The sequence below is a fragment of the Manacus candei genome, unplaced genomic scaffold (assembly GCF_025592945.1).
Source record: "Manacus candei isolate 608988 ecotype Guabito, Panama unplaced genomic scaffold, ASM2559294v1 h1tg000011l, whole genome shotgun sequence".
NCBI lineage: Eukaryota > Metazoa > Chordata > Aves > Passeriformes > Pipridae > Manacus > Manacus candei.
Genome location: NW_026138059.1, coordinates 5,842,772 through 5,868,796, shown reverse-complemented (window position 1 = coordinate 5,868,796; position 26,025 = coordinate 5,842,772). Strand labels below are relative to the sequence as shown.

The window sequence follows — 26,025 nt, the reverse complement described above, 5'->3', positions numbered from 1 at the left end:
ATAATTACACACTATTAAAATATTTCCTGAATTTATCATTAGAAAAAATAAGTCTGAAAATAAAGATTCCTGAATGCAGTGGTCCATAATTTTAAAAGGTGACATAAAAATCCCAGCAATCATTGATTGTACATTGACAGTGAAAGCTGTTTAATGTCTAACTCTGAGGAAGAACAGCTAAGACATCTGGGTTGTTTTCTAAGCTCTGCCACAGATTTTTTGCATCTCCTGGGGCTAGCTACTTAAACTGTATAAAACTGTTCAGCAGCTGCAGCCTACAGCATGCTTTGGAGCCCTGGACCTTCAGTCACTTAGACTGGGGATCCAGCTGGGACACACTGGGGCTCTCATCTGGCCTTTGGGGAAAGAGAAGGTTTCGTCCACTCACAGAGCTTGGCGTGAATGCAAAGAAATCATCCAGAACATGGGCAAAGTTGCATTAGCTTCTCCAGTACTGATCTCCCTTAAGAATAAAAGGACAGAGGGAAAGATGGGAAAGGTAATAGCAGAAAAAAAAAAAGATAGAAAGTAGAAAAGATGGGAAATTCTCCAGCCCCAGTAAGTCCTAAAGTACTTAAACTGTTCACATTAAAACGATTGTAAAAATGCAAAGAATTATCATCTCTGTATACACAAGGTATTGTTGTATCTGTGAATTATGCTAAAGGACTAATCCATTGGCTGAAACAGGTCAGGAACCAATGCTACACAGCAGCTTGCATACTTTGGGGAGCTGAAAAATATAACAAGCAATAATACACCTCAGAAATTCCCCTTTATTCATTTGCTTGCTTGAACTGTGCACCCAAAACCTCTGCAGAGGTCTGGGTAACATGTCTTACATTCTTACATTTCCAAACTTTTAACTGACAGAGAGCCACTGGAAAAAGGAGCATCAACATCATAAGAAGAGAGGCGAATGCAGGCAATTAGGCCTTCACCCTGACACATTTCCCCAGGGAAGCAGGCTCAGCAAAGTCAGAAATGTTGCTTGAGAAGGGTTTAAGACCCCAGTGCAGAAAGCATTTAAACACATGCTTTCAATTTGAACAAGACTTGACCAGATACTTAAACACAGTTTGATAAATCGAGGCTTGATGAATGATTGCAGAATCAGACCTTTACATCATTCAGTTCAAAGCTGCTTTTAAAGACTCTTCACTTCCATGTTTATAATGCTTTCTTCTAGAAACATCACTATTCAATACAAACCTTGCTTTTTTTCCTTTATGACGGCATTAACTCCTGAAATTAAATTAATTAGTTGCTAATTTTCACTCTGTAAAAATGTGTTGACATAAGGAGTATAATAAGAGTGGTTGGGTCAGATAAATAGTGAAGCATTTACCTGACCCCAAGCCATTATTATAATTAGCTTCCTCTGACACATTACAGTGTGTTCTTCAATCTACCATGCACCAAACATCTAAAAGAACATCCACTTAACAGCACCAGTTCACAGTCTCTGGCATACTGGGAAGAAGTGCTTTCTGTCCCATAAATAGCATATCAGAATGCAGTGTTAAGCCTTTCCGAGGCTTTAAGCACTCTGGAAATGGCTGTTCTTTCAAGTTTTTCCTGTTTTGCCATTTTTTAAAGCATCATTTTACAGGAGAGTTTAATGTTCAATGTTCTGTCAGAGCAAATAAAAAACTTCAGCACCTCAAGAGCAACAACAGCAACAAATATCCAGGACTTGTACAGAATTGCACCCACAGTGGAATCCTACAAGCCAGCTGTGTGTCGTGCTTATTGCCCCATGTCATGAATTTCCTCTTATTTGAGTATCTGGCAGTATTAAGGATGAAAAATAAAAAAGATTGAATTTAAAGAAGATTATCAGCTGTTCTGAGTTTTTGAGTCAAATGCCAGATCTTTCCAGTTTTCACTATAAAATACAAACAGGTTATTTTTATAATCTGAAGAATTCTGGGTTGATTCTTTTCTCTTTTTTTTAAACAAAGGAACACATGATGTCATGGGCAAACAAATATTGTGTTAGTTTGTTTCTAATAACAGACACATTTTTTAAAGTAAGGATAACAGGAAAAAAACAAGATAAAAGGAAAAAAGATGAAGTTAGTGTTGAATGAATTAATAGCAGGCAGGTGGCTGGGTGGGTGTCATGGCAGATAAACACTGAGATGAAGCCAAGGTAATTATAATTATAATCTGGCTAGTAATGCTTTCAGCTGAGGGTGTATAAAAACCTCCGTAAGTTAATACTGAGATGATCAGATCAACCTCCGTGCCGACTCCAACAAAACACAACCTCGTATATTCAAACTCATATTTTATACATTCTTATTTTCTGAGTATTTCAATTAGTATGTTTTAATAGAGCTATTCTATTGTAACTGGAGTTTAACCAACTTTCCACTCTCCTCATGAAATCCTGGAAAACGTGAGTACGTAATCACCTGAGTCTCTCCTAACCTCCATATTTTGCTGGACAGAATTCACCATTTTCTATCATTCTCTTTTGCAGGCTTTCTCTCCCCACTGTGCTATTCACAGGGGTATAAAATGTTCAGGAATATAAAATGTTCAGGCAAACAGAAGTCAATGGCAGATGTGTCGGCAGCACTTCTTTCTGTAATTTTACTAAATGGATGTAGCCCATAAAAGCAGCCTTAATTAATGGAAACATTTTAAAGACACTTATAATAAGCCGGGAAAACAACACTTGCCAAAAGCAAACTTTATTAACAAAGAAGATTTAAAAATTATATTCCTGAAGGTGACAAAGGATTTGTGGTGGGTTGACCGTAGCTTGATGCCAAGTGCCCACCAAAAATGCTTTATCACTGTCCTCCTCAGCTGGGCAGGGGAGAGAAAGTATAATGAATATGAATGGCTCATGGGTCAAGATAAGTGCATGGCAAGATCACTCGCCAGTTACCATCATGGGCAAAACAGACTCCACTTGGGGAAATTAATTTAATTTATTACAAATCAAACCAGGGACAAATAAAGCCATATCTTAAAACCCCTCCCCCCAACCATCTCTCATTCCCAGAATCAGCTTTTCTCCTGATTTCTTTCCCTGCTCTGTCCCAGCAGTGTAAGGGGACAGGGAATGGGGGCTACAGTCAGTTCATCACATGCTGTCTCTGCCGCTCCTTCCTCCTCAGGGTCAGGACTCCTCATACTCTTCACCTGCTCCAGCATGCGGTCTGCTCCCACAGGAGTCAGTCCCCACAAACTCCTCCAACGTGAGTCCTTCCCATGGGGTACATTTCTTTATGAACTGCTCCAGTGTGGGTGCCTCCCATGGGGTGCAGTCCTTCAGGAACAGGCTGTTCCAGTGTAGGTCTCCCTCAGGGTCACAAGTCCTGCCAACAAACCTGCTTCAGTGTGGGCTGCTCTCTTTATAGGGACACAGGTCCTGAAAGAAGTCTGCTCCAGCGCAGACTGCCCATGGGGTCACACCCTTCTTTGGACACCCCCCTTGTTCTCTGGGCTGCAGATGGATCTCCGCTCCACCATGAATCCTCCATAGGCTCCAGGGGCACAGCCTGCCTCACTCAGCTCTGGCACCTGAAGCACGTCCTTCCCCTCCTTGTGCACTGACCTTGGCATATGCTAGGTTGTTTCTCTCACAGATTCTCACTCCTCTCTCCAGCAGCTGCTGCATCCCAGTTTGGTGAGATTTTTTTCCCACTTCTTCACTATGTCATCCCTGAGGCTCCACCACCGTCACAAAAGGGCTCAGACTTGGCCAGCAGTGGGTCAGTCTTGAAGCCCTCTGGCACGGGCTCTGTCGGACAGGAGGGAAGCTTCTGGTAGCTTCTCACAGAAGCCACCCCAGTAGTATCCCACACTACCAAAACCTTGCCATGCAAACCCAATACAAGATTTTATGTACGCAGTATTTAAAAGAGGCATCTCTTCAAATACCCTAAAAATCTTACAGGACCCACATTTGGGACATAGTTTGTTTTCTGGAGTGAGAGACGACAGCTTTCCTGCTTCTGCGTGACATGGGGGAAATGCTTTTACTGTGTCTCGAGGGTCTTTTATTATTTAGAGATCTGAACCTGAAAGGTGCTGAGTGCTCTTAGCTCTCATTGACTTCAATATCACCCAGTCCTTCAGTCAGCTTCAATGGGATCTGAGGGAACATCACATCCTGCAGCAGGTGTTTACCCCATAAAGTATCTCCTCTAGTGCACCCCAAGTTCAGAAACACCAAGCCCTCCCTTCGGATTCAGCAGAGCTCTTAGATATGTGCTTAAGTCTATCCTTAGCCAAACACTTTTCAGCAGGCTTTAGCTACATGTCTAAAAATTAGTATGTTTAAATATTTTACCTTCTTGAAAGAAGATGGCATACTTTTTTGTTTTCTGGAAGATGTGACAATATGTCCTTCTGTTTAAATATTAAGTCCTAATTAAAAAAAAACAAAACCTACTATAGGTTAATATATTTTCAGCAGGTAAATAACCTGGACAAAATCCTTGTCATTTCCTAAAGCCATTACAATTTATTTTTGCTGACATACACTTTGCATTGTTTTGTTGTGGCAGGGATGCTCATGAAGAATCTGAATAAACCCCATGTTCTTGTTGCACGAAAGGAAATGGCTGTCTTTAGGAAAATGCCCCCTCACACACCATCTGACCCTGGCTTTCCAATCAAATATAAAAAGTAAAAGCAAACTGTCCCCACCATCTGTGACAAAGTCCCTTTAATTCTTCAAACATGTCTCTGTAAAATATGGCTACTAGTAATAGCCATACATTTTGCTCCATTTGTATATTAGAGTTGTTTTCTTTCATTCCTGATTGAGACAGAATCATTGTATTATTAACCCAGAGAAGTTCTCTGTGCTTTTTAATTCCAGAATAATGAAACTCATTGGAAACTTGGCGGCATTGAGTCTTGCTGACTAATCATTGGCATTGGCTAATGGCAATTTTTAATCAAATCTTATTATTAAATCAGACTATAAAAGATTTAGAAAATGCAAGGTTGCAGCTAGAGGTCATTAGTCATGAGCACAAGAAGTAATCAATACAATTATGGTTGCTCAAATTGTGTTGGATGGGCCAGGTGGCACAGTGTGATAATGCGTTACCCTTTCACCCCTCGCATCCTGCTTGGATCGCAGATAACGGCAAGTCTGCTGGTTTCCATCTAATCTCTGGTGGATGCTTGAACGTGCACAAACCATTAAAAGGAATTCAACCAACTGGGCTAAATTCAATTCTTAGTCACATTGGTGTAAATTTTCAGCTGAGTTATTCTGAATTTACACTTGCCCCATTGCATTGTTTTTATTTGTCTCTTTTTTAAAAACTAAGATATTGTATTAGATAATAGGGATGGGCTGCAAATGCTCACTTTACAATGCCATCAAAAGCCTAACCTACTGTTATTCACTGTAGTGCAAATATAAAGTAATAAAAATAAAGTCATTTATATTGAAGCTAACAAATGCAGAGTTGGTTGTTAAGCAGTTCCTTTCTGTTATGAGAATGTGATACTGAGCTTGCCTTATTTTGTTTGTCTAAAGAAAGGATCCTCAGGAAGAAAAAAAGGGGCTAGGAAAGGCTAAAATTTTTGAAAGTGTGGGTAGCAGGTGAACCCAGAAGCAATCTATGAAAAAGCTACACTTCATCCTAATAAATGAATTTATCTCAAACTGGTGTTAACTCAATGGCACTAGAAAAGTTGATGCTAATGGTGAATCTGGTCCTACTGGCAAGTGTCCAAGCAAAAATATTACTATCCATAAGCATTTACTTTCCAAAAGACATTCTTTTATTTATCTCCTTTTAACAAAATGATTGGCTCAACTCCAATGTTAACCATTTCTTTTAAGGATTTCACACATTCATCTACCTGGACAAGGGGTGCTGGTGTCTCACCCCTCTCATCAGAGAACATTGAAAAATGTTTGGTTATCAGCAGAGATTGATGTCTGGGGCATACACACATCAAAAGAGTATTACCTTCGCTGAGAATTGCAAAATTTCCCTAAATACTTACTTTGGAGCTAATTTTCTCTTTCAAAAATGTCATCAGTGTTACATTTGTGTCACTATATTCCTTGCATTAATCTACACATCCACCTTCTAATGCAAAAAAAAGGAAATTCCAACACTGTAAAAATACTGTGTTCACATGAAGATGAGATTTCCTTATGAAAGCCTGACAGGCCAAAATAAGTAGACCATCTTGATTTTTTTCTTACCTTTTTTGCAAACAGTGAAAATACCTCCTTTTTTATACATAAAGTTTCATCCTGTGTACCTTCATGTACATATGAATAAGAAATAAAAATTCACACAACAAGCTAACTACCAATCATATAGACATAATTGCTTTTGGAAATATTGTACTTGAAGACATTTTAATGTCAGCTGTATGTGTTTGAGTATCATCATAACATGGTGTTTACACCAGATTAATACCATATGCTGTGTGGGAATTATGTCAGGTTATAAATGGAAATACAGTATAACAACTGAAATTCAGGAGTGCGTTATTATCTGATTTCTGTTAAAGTGCTGCTATTCAAGAACATAAGTTTGAATAACATTACTTTTGATTTACACCAGTATAGTGTGGATGGAACCCAATTCCAGCTGCCTTACATTTTGTTAAACAAGTGTTAAAATTATCACCAATGAAAACTGTTTCTACACACTGCTAGTGGACTCATGACCTCATTAAGGCAGCCAGGAGTACTGCCAAAAAAACATGGTGAGACCTCAGATCCGATGAGAATCATTTTTTTCAGCCTTTCTTCTCCCAAAATGATACCACTCTCCCATGTCTCCTCTAGGCCTCTTGTGAGTCCTGTCAACACATTTTAGCTCAAAGCTGAAAGCATTTCTTTAATCTGCATTTTACTCACTGCCTAAGTCATTTAACAGTTGTCGAGCAGGTCAGGAATAGGAATAAAAGTACACAGAAGTGGGAGAAGAGGAGTGATGTTTAGAACACAGCAGAAGTGAGTCTAAACAGAAAGCAGTTAAAAACAGACGAGAAAGGCAAATTAAGGAGCAGAGCCAGACTACTAAAGCCAGTAAAATCCAAGACAGCTTTCCACTGATTTTAATCAGACCCCCTGGGAATGACAGAGGGGAGAATAATGAAGGATGTTGAGAGAGATGGCATCATTAAGGTAACAGGGCTTAGCAAAAGGAGAGCGGATGCTGACAGAAAGTGAAGGTTTACCAAGAGAGCATCTTCCCACGCTGCTGAAGAAGTGGCAGGGGGCTCCTCCATAGGCTAAGCCGACCAGCTCCAGGAGACAAACTGCCACATTAAGTCAGCATTGCGCTCCAGGTCTCAAGTCTGTTCTCCGTGGGGCTTATTAACCGCGACACCAGCACAGCGCTCGAGCTCCCACGCGGAGCGGCTTCCCACCGAGCCACGGCAGGGCAGGGGCAGAGCAGGGGCAGAGCAGAGCCGGGTCTCCTACATGTCTCTGCAGACCTGACCCACCTTTCTCTCACATTCAGGCTGCTGAAAATTAGGCAAAAATCTCACCCCTTGACCAGCTCCTTAAACTCACATTCAAATTCTTCTGAAAGACCACATTACTCAGGTGAGCAAATTGGAAAAAAAGGAAAAATATCAGAAAATGCTCTGAGTTTAAATAACATTACATTATTAAATGGACAATGTTATATGAGAAGCTTTCAGAAAATTACAGTATGTGAGAAGATCACAAAAAAAAAAAGGGTGTATTAATCCCTCAGAAAATAAAATTCAGGTCTAAGGATGATTTTTGGTTTAGAGTGATACGCATGCTATAGTATCACAGCTTCTCATGTAAGGACTAAAGTATCTGCTAGATATTCTATGGAGTGTTTTCCTCTGCTGCAGTAAGTTTTCCCATCTATTTTCCATTAAAAAATGGTATGTATTCATGTTATTCACTTAAACATTACCTAACTCTCTTAGGGATGACAGATTGCCATTTTGATTAAAAATTTAAGGATTTGCTGTTGATTTGACCCTGATTCATATACTGAGTAGGACGTGATATCTTTTGTGCTAATCTAGTTCTGAGCAGATTTAAATATATATATATATACATATATATATATAAACACATGTATATATAAAAAACTGTTGGAGGATTGAATGTAGAAGGAGTGCATTAACTCTGTCTTTACACAGGACCTATTAATATGAAAATTATTGTAATATGATTAACAGCTCCTCTTAACACCAAAGAGAGTGAGTCTTGAGAGATTATTCTGCAAGATGATAACATTTCCCTATCCAGTTTTTAACCCTAGGGAAAACTGAAAAAATATGGATTTTGACTTGAACAATAATGAAATGGTAAGTGATATAGCTTTGCCATCTTATAATGACTGTATTAATTTGCAAGCTGTAGTACTAAACCAGAATAGAGGTGCTCGAGGAGATACGCCTGTTATCTAGGCAACAGTTAATATGATGAAAATGCTATTTAGAAGCAGCTCCATGTTTTTATCATAAATATAACTTTAATTCCTTGAGAGTCTCCATAAAGTCCCAGTAGAATGTAATAAATGCAACATAATCTAAAAGAGAAGACTGTCATTTATAACCATTCCCAATACTAGCTATGGATCTTTTAAAGTTTAAAATCACTTTCTGTAAGAGACTCTGTCCTATATATTCCATCCTATATTACTTCCCCAGTTTAGAAAAATGACTCAACTGTGATAAAGAGATTCAATTTTTACCTTTTGCTTGCTTTTGAGTTAGCATGGCAGACCTTATCTATTAATTTGCCAGGGAGAATTTCTCTTCAATGATGCTCTTTTCCCCAAAAGTGAAAGTCTCTTAAATTTTAATTTTATTGTGGGAAGAAAGTACTCCACAAGCAAATGACAAAATGGAACTATATACAGACTGATGTTTTATCACTAGACAGAAAGTGCAAAGCTTCTGTGAATGCAATACTCTTACAATTGCCAGAATTTTATATTACCAATATTTATATATGATTGGCCTGAATGAGCATTTTTATTCACTGCTGAGGCTGTACTATACAGATTTCATGTCATGTTTAGTGAACCTGAAATTAATTTGACAAGACCATAAACCACAGCCATTTTTTCTATGACAATAACCTAAATTCAGCCTTTGGAAAACAGTATTTTTAAAGTGTTATGGAGGTCAGCCTAGTGGCCTGAGAGCTGTAGGACTGAAGCAAGCAATAAACACAGGATCATAACAAGTTACCCACAATATACAGTTCAGACCTTCTCATCTGGCTTCTCCAGGGCACTCATTTTTTTTGTCCTGACTTTCCTTTTATCATAGTGCAAATATGCTGGCACACACCACACACATCTTCGGGCAGAAGATGCCATAATGAGGCAGGGTGAGAAGGAGCAGTGGCCTCTACATGCTGCAATACGTCACTAAACTTGGTACAGTGCTGTAAAGGGCTGTTCTCCTTCACCGGCCACTGTTCCCAGTGTTTCATAGAATCATAGAATCAACTAGGTTGGAAGGGACCTCTGAGATCGTCAAGTCCAACCCTTGGTCCACTACCGCTGTGGTTACTAGACCATGGCACTAAGTGCCACATCCAGCTTCATCTTAAAAACCTCCAGGGATGGAGAATCTACCATTTCCCTGGGCAGCCCATTCCAATGCCCGATCACCCTCTCTGTAAAGAATTTCTTCCTAATATCTAACCTAAACCTGCCCTGGCAGAGCTTAAGACCATACCCTCTTGTCTTACTGATAGCTGCCTGGGAGAAGAGACCAACACCCACCTGGCTACAACCTCCTTTCAGGGAGTTGTAGAGAGTGATGAGGTCTCCCCTGAGCCTCCTCTTCTCCAGGTTGAACAACCCCAACTCCCTCAACCTCTCCTCACAGGACTTGTGCTCCAGTCCCTTCACCAGCCTTGTTGCTCTTCTCTGGACCTGCTCCAGCACCTCAATATCCTTCCTGAACTGAGGGGCCCAGAACTGGACACAGTACTCAAGGTGTGGTCTCACCAGCGCTGAGTACAGGGGAAGAATCACTTCCCTGGTCCTGCTGGCCACACTGTTCCTGATACAGGCCAGAATACCATTGTCCCTCTTGGCCACCTGGCCACATTGCTGACTCATGTTCAGCTTCCTGTCAATCCAAACTCCCAGGTCCCTTTCTGCCTGGCTGCTCTCCAATCACTTTGTTCCCAGCCTGTAGCGCTGCAGGGGGTTGTTGTGGCCAAAGTGGAGGACCCGGCACTTGGCATTCTTGAACCTCATCCCATTGGAATCAGCCCAACTCTCCAGTCTGTCCAGGTTCCTCTGCAGAGCCCTTCTGCCTTAGATCAACACTCCCCCCCAACTTAGTGTCATCTGCAAATTTACTGATTGTACACTCAACCTCCTCATCTAAATCATCGATAAAGATATTAAACAGAACTGGGCCCAACACTGATCTCTGGGGGACACCACTAGTGACCGGATCCCAACTGGATGCAGCACTGTTCATCACCACTCTCTGGGCTTGGCCCTCCAACCAGTTCCTAACCCTGCAGAGAGTGCCCCTGTCCAAGCCATGGGCTACCAGCTTTTTCAGGAGTATGCTGTGGGACATGGTGTCAAAGGCTTTGCTGAAGTCCGGATAGATCACATCCACAGCCTTCCCCTCATCCATTGGACAGGTCACCTGATCATAAAAGGAGATCAGGTTGGTCAGACAGGACCTGCCCTTCCTAAACCTGTGTTGGCTGTGTCTGATCCCTTATCCATCCTGTAGGTGCTGTGTGATTGCACTTAGGATCATCTGAGGATCCATTATACAGTAGTATCTAACATAACCTAACAATCTGATGTTCATAAAGGGAGAGTATTTAAGATACCATTGATAGGTGTTTGGTCTTGCCTGGCTGCATAAAACAGATGTTATTTTTTTTCTCAATTTTCTTACAGAGTGCTGAACTTTAGCTTTAGACATTGTGGGAACCAGTTCAGCAGCTGGATGTTTCTCATGAGACAGATGTTTGCAACAGGCTGAAGCATGTGATGTAGGCAAGTGTGATGTTATCGAATATTTGATGGTATGATGGAGTCAAATGAGGATGGGGAACACTTAAATCCTTCTGGATAAGGGACAAAAACAAGCCTTGCTTTTCAAGAAGGGCTTGGCTCTTCTAGTCCTGCTTAAAGAGAGAGAGATGAAATTGGTTTGTGAGCTTCAGACCATGTATTCTGATGTTTACCTGTGCAGTAAATTGTTTTTTTTTTTTTCTCCATGTGCCATCAAAATGTGCTGTGATATGTGGAAACAGACTTCCATTTGTGAAGGAGAAAAGCACTAAGGTAAAAAGGATGGGAAACGTAATAGAATGTGTATTCTGTTTAGGTTTTCTTCAGCAAATATGAAGTACCTTAAACTGTTCATCAGCCAAACCAGCAGTTAGTTTATTATCACTGAGAATGGGAATAATATGAGACAAGATTCTCTCTGCTTACTACCTACATAAGCAGCTGTTCTAATAAGAAGTTGTCTTCCTTTCTGTATATTCTACATGCTGATGTGATAGTCACAGATTTCTGTATCACTAGACACAAAAGCATTCACCATCTTCTGAGATAGAACTGACGGATATGTATTGGGAATCTAAAGGATATTCTCCCATACCAGTATTTTTATTTAAACGCTCTCTCCTGGTTTAGGGGAGCATGAAGGAAGTTTTTTTGTTCAGCTTTGGTGTGCACAAAGTCTCAGTTTCTGTGTAGATTGCAGGATGTTATGGCATTGGCTACATCAATATTGTCGGAGTGCATTCTTAAACCCTGTAGCTCTGAGCAGGTAGAATTCTGTCTGTAGCTAAATGATAAGACTGTATCTGCTATAAATATAATAACATCATCCACACACACATACAGATGGCTACAAAAGAGTGTTGAGACATTTTGTTTTGCCAAATATAGAACCTAATGAAAGAAATCACTGACTCTACTTTTTAGCTCTTGAGACTTTTATATCTTTGAACCTTTGAGTTCAAATTCCTCTTGGCTCTGTGAATATTCAGGTTTTTATTTCAGGTTTTTATTACATTATTTTGTTCTTCCTTCTCCCACTAAAATCCTATGGCATGAATTAATTACAAATAAGAATCTTGGCATGTTTCAATTTAAAGAGAAAAATTTTTTTCTGCTAAATTTGTGCCTTTTCTTCAGTGAAAGGGCAAGTTTAAATTACAACTGGGAACATAATCATCGCATAAATGTTTAGAAAAAAACCTAATTTTCTTCTAAAGCTTAAAATACTTTTCAAAAACTCACTCTCAGCAAGGCTCTTTCAACATGGCTATTAAAATATAAGTGACCATTTTCATTTAGGTTTATGCAAAAAGAATCCATTGTCATTTAAGTCTACTGCCAATTTCTCAGCTAGTATAAATCACCATTATTCCAGCTAGGCGGACTAAAACTGCTGTACATTCAGCTCAGGATCTGGCTCCTGTTTTCTATTAACTCTGATACAGGGTAACTGGATAAAATTCTGTAACCTGTGTTTTACAGGTAGTTAGACTACATATGCTAATAATCTCTCTTCTGCCTTTGAAATTAATGAATATAATGAAAATTTAGCGTGTGTATCAAGGGGAAACAATACCTGTTTACTGTAAAAAATTCTTGTGCCTGATTTCACAAGACATAGAAACTTGGCTATATCTTAATCCAGGATTTCTTTTTGCAGTATTGATAATTATATTTTGAACAGCAATTACCACATGAAATTAATAAATCTTTCGCTTCCTCGTTTACACCAGTTTCCCATATTGTATTAGTAACCACACATTAGCTAATCAGCAGGTTGGGGGGAAAGCTGCCAAAAGCAGATCTGATAATTGGCAGCAGTCAAACAATCATAGCAGGAAACTTTACACTTCCTGCGGACAAGGCTACTGATGGAGACAATGCTGAGATAAAATTTTAGGGGAAAAAAATAGGATGTTTAGTTCTTTCATGTTTAATTACCTCTTGGAAAACTGGATTCACATATCACAGGGAGATACAGGTATTTTGCACAGATACAATATAAATAATTACCCAGTATTGGTTAAGGGTAACCTGGTAATCTAGTGGTCACCTAGAAATACTCATGAGATTTGTTCCCTGCCAAATTTTAAAAGGCATTTAAAACACCTTTTCTATCCATTTAAGTCCATATGTAGTACAGTTATTATTGTAATAAGTGAGCGCTTGACACATTTTACTGCCCAATGTTGCCCTGAGACAAATAAATATCAACAAACCCATCGTACAGGAAGGAAGTTTAAACACATATCAGCTGAGTTTTAGACCTACCCAACACTTTAGATGCTTCAGATAGTATTTAATTCAATATTCCAAACTTCCACACATCTATTGCTTAGCCTTTGCCCCATCTGATGTTCTTAAGTGTTTAGACTAAAGTTTCCCAAGTCCCCTCAGTGATTCTCCTTCTAGACACAGAACCATTTCAATTTTACAGTATGAAGAACCTGGAGGTCCAAAGTAGCTTTGACTCCAAGCATCATCAACAGCTTGGCATCCTTAATTTATCTTCTTCCTGAAGGCATTCTTGCTAATGTTTTACATCAAATATCCCCAAGATTTAATGTAGTATCTCAGAAAAGCAGAGCTGAAGATCTCCCACTTCTGCTCATACCTAGGTGACTTGGTCTATCTGGCCCATCACATCTGTAAGTCTCTTTCACAAGGAGGAATGATTTCAACAGAAAAATATCAGATGTCCTTACTGCAAAATATCCTATATCTGAACGGACAGGACAATTCCAAGAAATGTACTATAGGGCTCTGAAAGAAAGAACTGGTGCTCTATTCACTATATATATATTCACTATATATATTCACTACCAAGGCGTAGGAGAAGGTACAAGACTACGAATCCTGCGAAGAATTAACTTATTAAGAGAGATATATGTATTAGCTTATATATATATACACTATATATACATATATATCTTAATATATATAGCATCCACATTCCTACAAGGCTGGTATTTAAGGAACACCTTTGGCACTAGAAGTTTTCACCATTTCTCCTACTACAGAGGGCTAATCAATGCCTTTTCTTGAACTGTAGCCCCCCTCACATGGAGTTGTCAAATTAGGGACCAAATCGTAATGAATTTCTGGATGTGCAGGAAGCTTTTAGGCAGCTTTTATCTTCCTAAAGAAAAAGCCCCTACTTTCATGAAACAAACAGGAAACAGGAAGGCCAAAAACTAAGTACAAGTTCTGAACTTCAAATTATAGCAAAATACAGAATGAAAGACTTTCAAATGGCAAAGGGAGAAGAGTACTAGGTCATGTGTCTTGTCTGCCTTAATCCATCTGTCCTATTCACTGTTTCTACTGTCTTTTACACTGTCCTTGGGCTGTGTTCCTATTCCATGGTCATAGGGCCCAAAATACAAGCATCTGATCTGCACCACAGTTTCCAGGCAGGGAAAACATAAATAAATATGAAACAAATATAAAAATGATGACAGAAAACTCACAGCTGAAGAACAGTCAGTGCACTGCACTCATTTCCAAGCACCTTATGATGATAAAGCTTCAAATACAGTACCAAGAGTTCACTAAGATGTACAAAAAGAGACATATGGAGTAGGAGGCAGAAGAGCAAGGGCCAGTCTAATCTTTGAAACCAGGCTGCCTTTGCTACCATTGAGGGCATAAACATTTCTTTGGAGGTGTGTGTTTTGGGGACAGATTTGTATTACTTATTGTCATGGTTTGAGATAGCCCCAAAATCCAATTCCCTAGCTCCATTCCCCCTCCCACATCTCAACCTAATGTGAGATGGGTTTTTCCAGACAAAACACACCAGACTCAAAGTGGGGGAAAGGGAATATATTACAATGACTATACAAATAAATACCATATCACATTGTACACATGATCACAACTATCTCTACCATGACATATGTATTTACAATGATCAGATCTCTTCTCCCCTCCAAATAAAAGTCCAGGAGGGAAAGAAGGACAGATCCCTTCCAGTCCTTAAGCAGCAGCATCTTCTGAGGCAGCAGTCTGTCTGTCTTCTCCACATGCAGCAGCTGATAGCTGGCTTTCTGCCAGCACTCACGAGGGAGGTATTCAAGCCTCTCTCGGCCCCATCACCTCCAACCGAGGGGTCTTCCGTGGGCTTCGTAACCCCAGACAAGGTCGTATCACCACGTCATATCACGAAGACACAGGGGGGTCTTCGTGACGGTCTGGTATCTCCAGGAGACTCAGCTCCTTGCAGGGCCTCTGTGCCCTGTCTCTCAGGCTGCCACCGTGGCAGCAGTGCAAGGGGGGGGAGCCAAGGTCAACTCCCCCTACATTCCATCTGGCCGTCCCGGTCCGTCTTTTGAGCTTCTTAGCTCCTCTCTCTCTCCGGTGCTGCATGTCTAAAACTCTTCTCCTTAATAGGAGTCCATCTCCCTCTTTTCTCAGAGGGATCTCAAAGGAGTTTTGGGGGGCTGGTACAGTCTTACCCCCAGAACTCTGTCTCTCAGGCTGCTGGCTCTCTTTTTCCCGGCTCTCCTTCCAGGAGTCCTTTCTCTGGTGCTGCATGTTGCTTCTGCTGCTCCTTCAGTCCAGGTCTTATCTCTGGCTCTCTGCCACCGTTTCTCTGGTCAGTGCCGGCTGCTGCTCTGTGCCCATGGAGAAAACATCTCCCGGCATAACTACAGGCACCTAGCCCAGCTTTATGCTGTTCCAGGTCCCCACAGCCCCCCAACCAGGGGCTGGGAGGCCCCAGAGGGCCCAAGGGGCTCAGAGCCCCTTCCTCGTGGCTCACAACATGGCCACCAACTCCTCAACAACCAAACTACAACTCTTCTTTTCCGGTGAGCTTGTGGGATGTTGACATTTTTGCAGGAGCGCCCATTGGACAGAACTCCAAAACTTCCAGGGGTTTCCACCCCTTGGGGTCTACCACTTTTCTAGCCTCTGGGGGAAAACAAGATTCAAACCATGACACTTATGCTGTGTCGGAATGTGGTTACCATCTGCTCATATCTATTGAATTTTGCCTCTATGACTTCCTTTACAGATCTGAGATGCAGTTCTTTGGCCAGGAAATTCTGGAACTACACATAATACCTTCATCTGGGGTATCTCAAGTATATGGAAAATGAGGCCACAAATTCGCGCTACTTTTTCCTAATAAGTGCTGAATCCTTTAACTTCTTAGGCATAACAGAACGTCAAAGGATATTCTCATTTCTACCAAGTATCAAAAGCAGAAGGAAAATGCAGGGTAAAAATCTATCCTTGAGGTAATCCCTAATCTCACAAAATATCTCAGGGAGTTTTGCTTTTACTTTCAGTGCAGGTAGATCAGGACCCTCTCATAAGTCATGTGTTTTGTGGATTAAATGTTCACATTTCCAACGTCACACAGCAAAAGGGAATGATAGTCCTCTCCTACAAATTTCAGATTTACCATTTAATTAATTGACTTTAGCAGTTGGCACACAACCTTTTAAAAAAAACATTCTGAAATGTCAGCCTTGAAGGGGGAGAAAATAATTTGATGAATTTAATCCAAGTGCCAACCAAAGCACAAATGTTCCCTGCGGACCCGTTACAACACTGGAGTTCACAACTGATTGCTTGGGAATGAGCAAAGTAATGCAGCAAAATATTTACTAGCTAAGTAGATGTAGTTTAATATATACATTCTACTTGCCAGATATTTATACCTGTATCCTGTAAAATGCTGAAATCCTCAGACTTGTTAAATTAATTAATTTAATTAAGGTAAACAAATAGAAATACAGGTTGCTATTTTCCCAAACAAGAAGTTTCACAGACTGAGAGTGTTTATTTATTATTTCTTTTTTTGCTGGTTTGTTGTTTTACAAATGTGAGAAACCACAAAAAAAAGTTCTTCTGCTTACTCTACATACTTGTGTAAATTATGTATAGTTTACTGGATAGTCTTCAGAAGTGAACTTCAGGTACCATCTGTATGTATTTCTGGCACTATTTGTTTGCAATTAACCAGGGCCTTATGTTTTATCCCCTGCAACTTAAAGTCTTAAATCCTGGAGGAGGTAAATTTAGCAGAAAGGAATATTGAATTCAGGATCAGGCTTTCTAATGAGCAAAGCCTATCCCGCTACTCCATATTTAAACCACTGTGATTGAGAAAGATTTCTCTTCATAGGTAAAAAATTTCTCCTGGTTAAAAAAAAAAAAAGTTTTAATAGCACCTGCAAGTGCAGATTAAACTATTCGCAATGATTCATTAAACTTAATAGCTCTGATACTACACCAGCGAAAAAAAGCTCCACTGATTTCACCAGGACACAAGGACTTAACTGATAACTAAGAGACTGTAGTAATTTACCCCAAGTGGCTCAAGGTGTCCAGTTGCATAACAACCCTTTCATCCTGTAGAGCTTCTTCTGAGGTCAGTGTTTAAAAAGCAGAACCTGTAAGAGAACAGATATTGATGCAGCACTAGAAACCTTAGTGATGCTAGAGACCGTTTCTTCTTCTCTTCTTTCACCCCATCACACTCATCCCACTCCACCCACAGAAACCGCACATCTTGAAACTTGCAGATGCACTCATCTATCTTCAGAGACATACAGCTTTGGGAGAACACTTGAGCAAAATGCAGCAGGTTCAGAAAAATCCCTCTATTCATAAAATCACTTGAATTATCTGTGTGCAGTATCCCATACGAGAAATAGTAGTCAAAGATACAGCAATGAGGTAGAGCTATGAGCCATGTTGACATTTTCAAGAAAGGAATAGGCAGAAAAATGCAGACAACTGCATCACCTATTAGCTATATCACTTCTCCACTCCTGAAAATGGAGCTAAACTGAGCAGGCAGCAAATAGTTTGTGACAACATGGCACACCCCAACTCTTCATAGCACTACTTTCACTAACGCTATTTCAGTGTCCTAAATGCTGAGTGATAGGTGCTTTAGCAGCCTTCCCAGAAACACCCACCTGTGATGGTAAGACTGGTAGAAATTACTTGCTGAAAATATAAACATTTTATCCCAGATATTGGTCACATTCTCCTAAGCTGAGTGAAATTCTCTGAAACCTGATAGTATACAAGTACATCTGTGTGTGAGCTTGTATAAAAGCAAGTGAGGGAGTGGGTGGGGAAAATATGTGTGGCACAGAACAAATAAAGCAGAAAACCCCAACCTTATCTCTTACCATGCACCAGGCAAGTCTATTTGTGTCAGTGCTAGTACTTCTGAAGCAAACAAACAAGACAAGAAGGAGTAAATGACCGTGTTTCTCTCTAGTTTTTTTATCATCCCTGAAACACTGGTATCAGCACATGAAGGAGAGGGAAGTGGCGAACTGCACAAGCAGGAGAACATGAATAAACATCAACATAAAACAGTGTGCTAAGAAGTGATGTAGATTATTGAAATTTGACCGCCTGGTTAAATTAAATCAGGACAGGGAAAAAAAAATTGTAGCCGAACCACAAAATCTTGGCCTCATCATTTCATAGAAATAGGTTTTAGCGTTTCTTGGTGCAAATTTACTGGAATTGAGTAAGAAACACAGACAGTTTGAATTCCCCTCTCTCTTCTCAGGTTCATAGCACCAAAAGGCACAATGAGGAAGCTGTGACTGGGACGCAGGGCCCTGCTCTGAGCATCTCCCCACTGTGGTCAGAGCAACTGCCATCAGCTATCACACACATTCACATGTGGGCTTTGCATATCACAGAGATTACAAAACAGAATATCAGAAAGTACTCTTCAACATGAGAACAGTTTTGCTGTGTGAGACCAAGAGCCCTTACACCTTTTTATCTCATTTCCAGCAATGGAATCAAGGAAAAGCAAAAGAACAGGACAAATATATACTCATAGTTTCTTGGTTGGCTCACTCATCTCTTCATGACGTGTTGTCAAGGACTTCCTGATAAGAAGATATTTTAATAGTTCTCAATGGCTTTTATTCCATAGACATGTCTAACAGCTTTCTATGCATGTCTAAACTTTTTTTGCACTCATGAAGAAATGAGTTGCACGGTTCAACTACACACCTGGTATTTGTTTCAAACCTGCCATCCAGTTGTTTATATTTGATGCTTACTAAGTCCAGTGTTATGAGAAGTGTTAAACAATCATTCTGTATTCGCCTCCTCCCCATCTCTCATGATCTCAGTCATTCCCATCACTTCCTCCTTTCACACCAAAGACCCACAGCCTATTTCATCACTCCGTCTGCAGAAACTGTTCCACACACTTGACCACCTTTCTTACTTCATCTCTATTGAGTTCTGATTGATGTTTTCAGAGAACTCAAATATTTCTTCTGAGTGCTAAGAGCCAGTCCAAAAGCCATTACTGTATATCTAAGGTTAACACCACTTTACACTTCTAATCACTGAATTGTATCTGGCATTTTGTCGCACAGTCAGTCAGTATCCTCATATTCCTGTGCAATTCTTCCCAGCCTATATTTTTTTCTAATAGCTTTGTTTTATTTGAAAACTATGTTATTTTAATATTTCTTTTGCCAGATCTTCTGTTAACTGGCCCTTGCTTATATCTTAGAGGGATATAAGAGGGACTTATATCTTAGAGGGATATAAGGGGACTTATATCTTAGAGGGACTTCACTAATTTCTACTGGAAAAGCTGACTGTTTATTCTTATGCTTTTAACTAGTCCTTACAGAGAAGTAGAGAACCAGAAGTTCAGGATCATATTCTGCGGAGCTAGTGGTGCTTCTCCTCATGTCTTAGGTCTCTGAGATGAGCCTAGGCAGCAATAGCTGTTCAACAGTTATCTGGAATAACTTTTGAAAGTTAAAAACATGAAAGAAACAGATCTGTGATTGCTACCTTCTCTGTACCTTTCTTTTAATTTTGTAGTGAAACACTGAGTTTGTGTTGGTGGGTTGGTGTTTTTTTCAAGAAACTTTCCTTTCTCATATTGCTAACTTCCCAAGACTCTCTTCTTTTAAACGGGATATTTTCTCCCTCCCACATTTGCATGTCTTGTGCCAGAAACAAAAAACAAAAGAGGAAAGGAAACTTGGTCTTTTGGGGGGTAAGGTTTTTCCTTTTGTAACTCAAAACACACATATTGGCAGCCCAGCAGAATTTATATTTTCTTAGGTTTTTTCGATTAGTCTCCAGCAGAAGTTGTCAAAATGAAAATTCAGAAGGTCTGGTATGAGGTTATTCATCTCTTCATCCATCTCTTAAATACACTAGTATATATTTGTGATAGGCTGTGAAGTGACAATCCAGCAATCCTCCCATTTCCCCCTATGTCCATTGCTCAGCAGTTTTCAACTAATCATCAAGGTACAATGACAATCCCTAGGAGCAAGGAGGTCCAGAAGCTATGCCTGATGGTGCCCAAAACTCAGGGCAAAATTAATCCAGACAGGAGGTCAAGTTTTGAACATATGGTTTCCTTTCATCACATTTCTATCTTAACTATCTTCTTTATATTTTCCTTGCCAATCATTTTCACAAATTAATGGAAAACATAATAAAAAAGCATAACGTCACTGGAAAGCTTCTGGATTAGATAGGTTACTATCAGTTCGTCCTTCCAGTGTGTCATGCATGAGATTTATTCATGAATAAGGCTTAATTGGTTGGACTTCGCATTGCTATCACAGCAGCTACATGTGCCTTCAAGATGCTTTTGCCAGACGTGTAGTCAAGGAGAGGGGAGAAAAGGGTAGGTGTTGGGCCCCATAGCAGAAGGAATCCCTTGTGAAAGGCTATTCCTCTGTGGCAGACACATATTCCTTCCTTCTGCACATAAAATGGACAGAATGGACTGTAAATAGTCTGGAGAGCCTTTCATAAATTTTATTTATGCTGTCCTGTTATTGGTTTCTTAAGTGGTCCCTTATATAAAGCATTCTTTTAACAGCAAGGACAGTAGTCAGCAGAACAAGCACTTAGCCCCTGCTGCTCTATGGACTTTACTGCCATATCATAATGCTATTGATCTGTAAAATAAAGGCAAACTTTGAAAATAAGTAGTACCACTTGCCCTTCACAGTTATTTTTAATGAAACATACTTTTCATACAGCAGTTTAATTTCAGTAGGACTAGCTCATAAGGTCAAGCCCTTGTAATAACTATGGAGGATAACGCTGCTGATCTTGACAAATTAGGTAGAGTGTCACAGCATTACTCCTTGTATTAGTTTAGGAGGCAAATAAAACTACTGCAATAGATGGACTTTTAGGACATAATGCTAATAACAGTGTTACTATATTTATATAGTTAATACAATGTTTTGATACGGAGACTTGAATGTACGATTTGGAAATTGGAAGGTACCAACCTCTCTTCCTTTCTCTGCTAGCAATGTTTTATGTGGTCTTGAGGACCCTCTGCCTTTATAATACTTATATCTTACCTATTCCATAGAGGTGCTGTGAGCATTAGTTAATGGGTGCTAAGTGCTTTGAACACATGAAGCCTTATACCTCACAAATATATATATTACGAAATATAATTATGTAGTTATTGGAAAAGTCCCCGATTGTCTCTTAGAAACTGTCACACTGCACTTACTATACACAGAGAGTGGCACATAATGATCAAACAATTAAAATGATACTCTTTCTTCTAGACAGAGCATTTGCATTTTTGGAGAAAATTCTTGTTTCTTTTTAGGGATTGGCATAAGAAGCTTTCAAAAATGCTAAAAATACCTTTTTATATTTACTAGCTTTCCCTGTCTTTGGGCTAAGCACATAGAGGCACAAAAACAGTTTTGAGAGCTTCTGAATAATGACATTAAGGCTAGAAAACTGCAAATGATAGTATGTTATATGGGTCTATTTCATGCAGTAGAAGGGAACAGTCATTACCAAAGAATTAATAAACTCTGAAATTATAATTGTGTAGATTGCCCTTGGGCACAACATCTACCCATAGTATATATGACTTCTGCATAAACCCTATAATTCTAGTCAAAGTAGGAGAGCTTTTAGCAAAGATATGTTTTAAAATCTTGAAATTACTAAGACTCCAGTAGTATCTTTTAAAAAAAAAGTTTTAGCTGCTACAGTCTTATATGTGCTACACCTTGTGTGAACTTGTTCAGATTAAGTATTCAATCACGGGATCTTGCTATGGCTTTTGTCTGCTAAATTAGAGATTCCCCATGCATTGGAAAACTCTTTCTCAACTTGGGACTTTGAGACCATGATCAAGCCACCTCTTAAACGTCTCTCAGATAATCTAAGTACACTGATCTTCTTTAATCTCTCAATGTCAGGCAGGGTTTTCAGGCTTTCAATTGTTCTAGCTCTTCTTTTCTGCAACCTTTTGACTTTGCCTTAATCCTTCAGAAGTAAGGATATTCAGCAAAAGGATTCCAGGATTCTGGGATAGAAAATCATGGGAAACACCCATAGCTCTGGAGCACCAATGATGGGAATAGTATTAAAATCAGTGGCCAACAGCTTTTTACATGACCCCAGCTAAGTCAAGCTCAGAGGCTGCTCTTGGAATGAATGCTCTTAGAATTAATTTTCTCTATCCAATGGCTGGGGTTGAGAACAAACCAAAGACCTTCACCACTAGAACTTAGCCGTCAACAGGAGAATTTATATTTTTGCATGTTTGGGGTTTTTTCCAATCTGAATTAGAATCAAACACCAGTTAATGGAAAAACACTTTGGTGATGTTGACAATAGAATGGTATCACACCTAATTTATAGTTGTGTGGCCTAGCCAAAATTGTACAGTTGCACTGAATTAAAATTACTACTATGGACATAAAAAAAGAGAAGCAAGTTTTGTTGGGAGAGGTTTGTGTACTAGTGATCAAGGGTCCCCTTCCTGGTAGTTCTGCCTTCGTGATAGATAAAATACACAAATAGTCATTAATAGGTTAAAAATGGAATGAATAAATGAAATTATTAATAATGTTATTATCCTCATTCTCTCATGTGTAATCTGTAAACTGTTGTCTAGGCTAATTTATCATCTCCCTAATGCATGTTTACTTGTTACTGGAATATGCATATAAATTGCTCCTAGAAGAGAATAATGCATTGGTATAAATCAGGTCACATGATGCTCAACAACAGCAAACTGGGGCTTAGGTTTCTGTTCTTTCTCTCTTCTCCTTCCTATTCCTCTTTTCAGAGCTCACCTGTGTATGTCCAATCCACCCTCAAAAAGATTTGGCAGTAATTGTGTCTGAATCACACTTAATGCTATGCCCCCTGCTCTGAGTGAAGAGTCAGGTGAAAGAAGAGATAGTGAGTGAAGAGACAGGTGAGATGCTGAAAAGAGCCATTAGGTACCAGTCGTTCTGCATTTTGCTGTGCTTAACAACCTGTCCTGCTCCCATCCCTGAGAACCAACGCAGAAAACCTGGCCCTCCAGCCCAAATCTTACACAGCAGTATGTGGTCTGCCAATTTAACAAAGTTTTCTGTAAATCCAAACAGTTCTGTAAGCAATAGAGCAATCAGCCAGTACTTGCAGCCATTTCTCTAAGGGAAGAAATGTAAACAACAATAAGAATAATGCAGGTGTATAGGTCTCCTGCAAAAAAATTTGCAAATCTTATTATGACCATTGCACTGGTGGGCATACTGGGCAGTATGGAATGGGCTCTGCCTGGGGCAACAAATGCTAATTTCAAAATACAGCTGTGCACTGTGTCTGAAATACTCATTATTAAAACTGCACACCTACACATGGCTCTAGGACAGAAAGAACCTTCAAAGTCCCACTTCAGGAAAAGCTGGCTTAGGGTCTTGGACAAGGTCAGCCTGCACTCAGAGAGCAAAGCCTAAGAGGCTCCTTTTGCTGGGGGAGCACAAATCAACTTTAAAAAAAAGGAACTCTAATTTCAGACTGAAGCTGTAACACCCATTCTGCTTCTTATGTGTCAGAGACAAAGATAAAGAACAGGAAAAGAAAATTTCTGTTCCCTTTGTTTTTAGTGTATTTCTGTTTATCGCTTTGTTGTATCATATTGTGAGGCAGCTTCAAAGCTTTGCAGGCAGGCTGAATATTAACCATCCACTGCGATCCACTCAGTCACTCCTGGCACAGGTTAATCCCTGTATCATAGGCTGCCACCAGTTTGCTAAGCAGCTTAAAAGGACATGTTATAACTTTGACAATGACCTGCTAATGGTTTTACATTTCTCAGAAGTATTATGAGCTATCTTTGTCATTTTTATCTTCTAATGAGATCAATAAATTTAGGAAGCAGACATAGATGGTGCAAACTGCAATGCCACAGCCAAGGACGTGGCATGTATAACTGCTAAACTATAAATAATAATTCAGGAGCTATAATCAAACCTTGACTTTTACAGTGGAAAATCGAGTTGCAAGTGCCTTAGCATTAAAAAAATCTTCCCATTTGTTAGGAAAAGTGGAACCCTTGATTTCTTCTTTCATATCACACCACACCAATCTCTTAATGAAAAGCTTCACACTGAGAAGTATGTTTCACGTTTCACTCACTGATCTTTTTCTTTTCCAGTGGGAAATTATGGTTTTTGATGTTTTAACCCTCTTGCTCCATCTATGGTGCCTCTACATGAAATAAGCATGTCAGGTTAAAACTTTTGCATAGCTGCACAGCACATCTTACTGTTTTTTAAACACATATCATTAGTTCTCCCTTCCAAACAACTATGAAAAGTCCTAGGCTTTAAAAAGGCTGCTTCCAGTGCAGAGAACCACAGCTTTGGGGTGATATGGCAGAGAATGTGTCGGTTCACATGTCCTACACATACCTGTTATGCCACACCATGTGGCTGGGATCCTGGCCCATCTCTAAGCATCATGAATGCTAGAGGTACTCCTTTGCTTCCTGATCCCTGTGGGAAGCACATAATCCAAGTGGTCTCCAGAGATAACAAACCATTTGCCTCAATGTGTTTGCCAATGAAGTAGTTGCACAAAACAACTGAATGGCCTGAGAGCAAGGTAACTTTACCTTCTTCCGACTTTTACACCTGTGGTTATGCTCTCCAGTGCATATCTGGCCCAAACAAACCTGAAAATAAACAAACATTCAGTGAACCTAAGACCCACATTTGATTTCACTGTGCCTGTAGTTTCTGTTGAACATATCAAAAGCTTAAAGTCAAGCAGATGTACCACTAGTTTTTTCTCCAGCTCAGTAACTATGTCCACAGGAAAGTACAATCTGCGTGGTGAAAAAGACCTGTCTCTGGAAGCATATACCTCCAGGTATAGGAGTCCCATGCAGAGTAACACCAAAAAAAATATAAGGTAGCTAAATATTTAAATGGTCCTCATTTCTGCGATGTGCAAGCATTTGTCATGCAGTGGTTCTATTAAAGACAGAAAAAAGAATGTACCATTTTACAACATATCAGCTAGCTACAGCTTCCTAAATGAGAAATATAAAGTTTGCATTTCTCAGAATGTGGGTCTACTATAGTTTTGAATCATACCAAACTCAACCTGAAAAATATGTTGTAGCAAATCATTCCACACCCTACCTGTCTGTTGTGTACAGAAGAATCATTCTATTTAATATTTAATTATTCTCTTTAATTATAATAATAATTCTACTAGTGCTAGTCTAATTCAAAAGTCTTTAACTATAAAATTTGATGATTGATTTTTGCCTCGTCCAATAAGGATATGTTTAAAGAGACTACCTTTGACAATATTTAGGAGATATTCCAGTTGAGCACAGGTACTCATGCCCATTCTTAAACACAAAGCAAACTGTGATACCTGATTACAAAGCCTCCCTTTGGAACACTACTTAAGCAGCAAAAGTGTTAAACATAGAAAGAGATTCATACCAACTGTATATGTGCCTAGAAACAAAGATCGGGAGAGCTACTAATTCAAGTACCTGAGGAACATATGACTTGACTTGGACAAGATTTTCCTACTGCAAAATAGAATGGTTTGGATCTTTTTCTTTCTTTCCTTTTTTTTTTTTAGCAAATGATCACAGGCAATGAAAATTAAGGCAATTGAGCACCTCTGAAATGCCAGCAGCTCCCGACTCAGTGCACTGCATTGTTGCAATGTCAGAAAAGAGCCCCAGGAAGGC

At 39.6% G+C, this 26,025-nt stretch overlaps 1 long non-coding RNA gene across 1 annotated transcript in view; it reads right to left on the bottom strand.

Moving 5' to 3' along the window:
* LOC127466974 (uncharacterized) overlaps nt 1-24,806 on the bottom strand; it is a 28,409-nt gene extending 3,603 nt beyond the window's left edge. Inside the window, exons 1-2 of the long non-coding RNA XR_007902918.1 lie at nt 24,722-24,806; nt 17,329-17,413 (exon numbers count right to left, since the gene is read on the bottom strand). This is a non-coding gene — a long non-coding RNA (uncharacterized LOC127466974). The remainder of the gene's footprint in view (nt 1-17,328; nt 17,414-24,721) is intronic.
* Between the last annotated feature and the right edge of the window lie 1,219 nt (nt 24,807-26,025).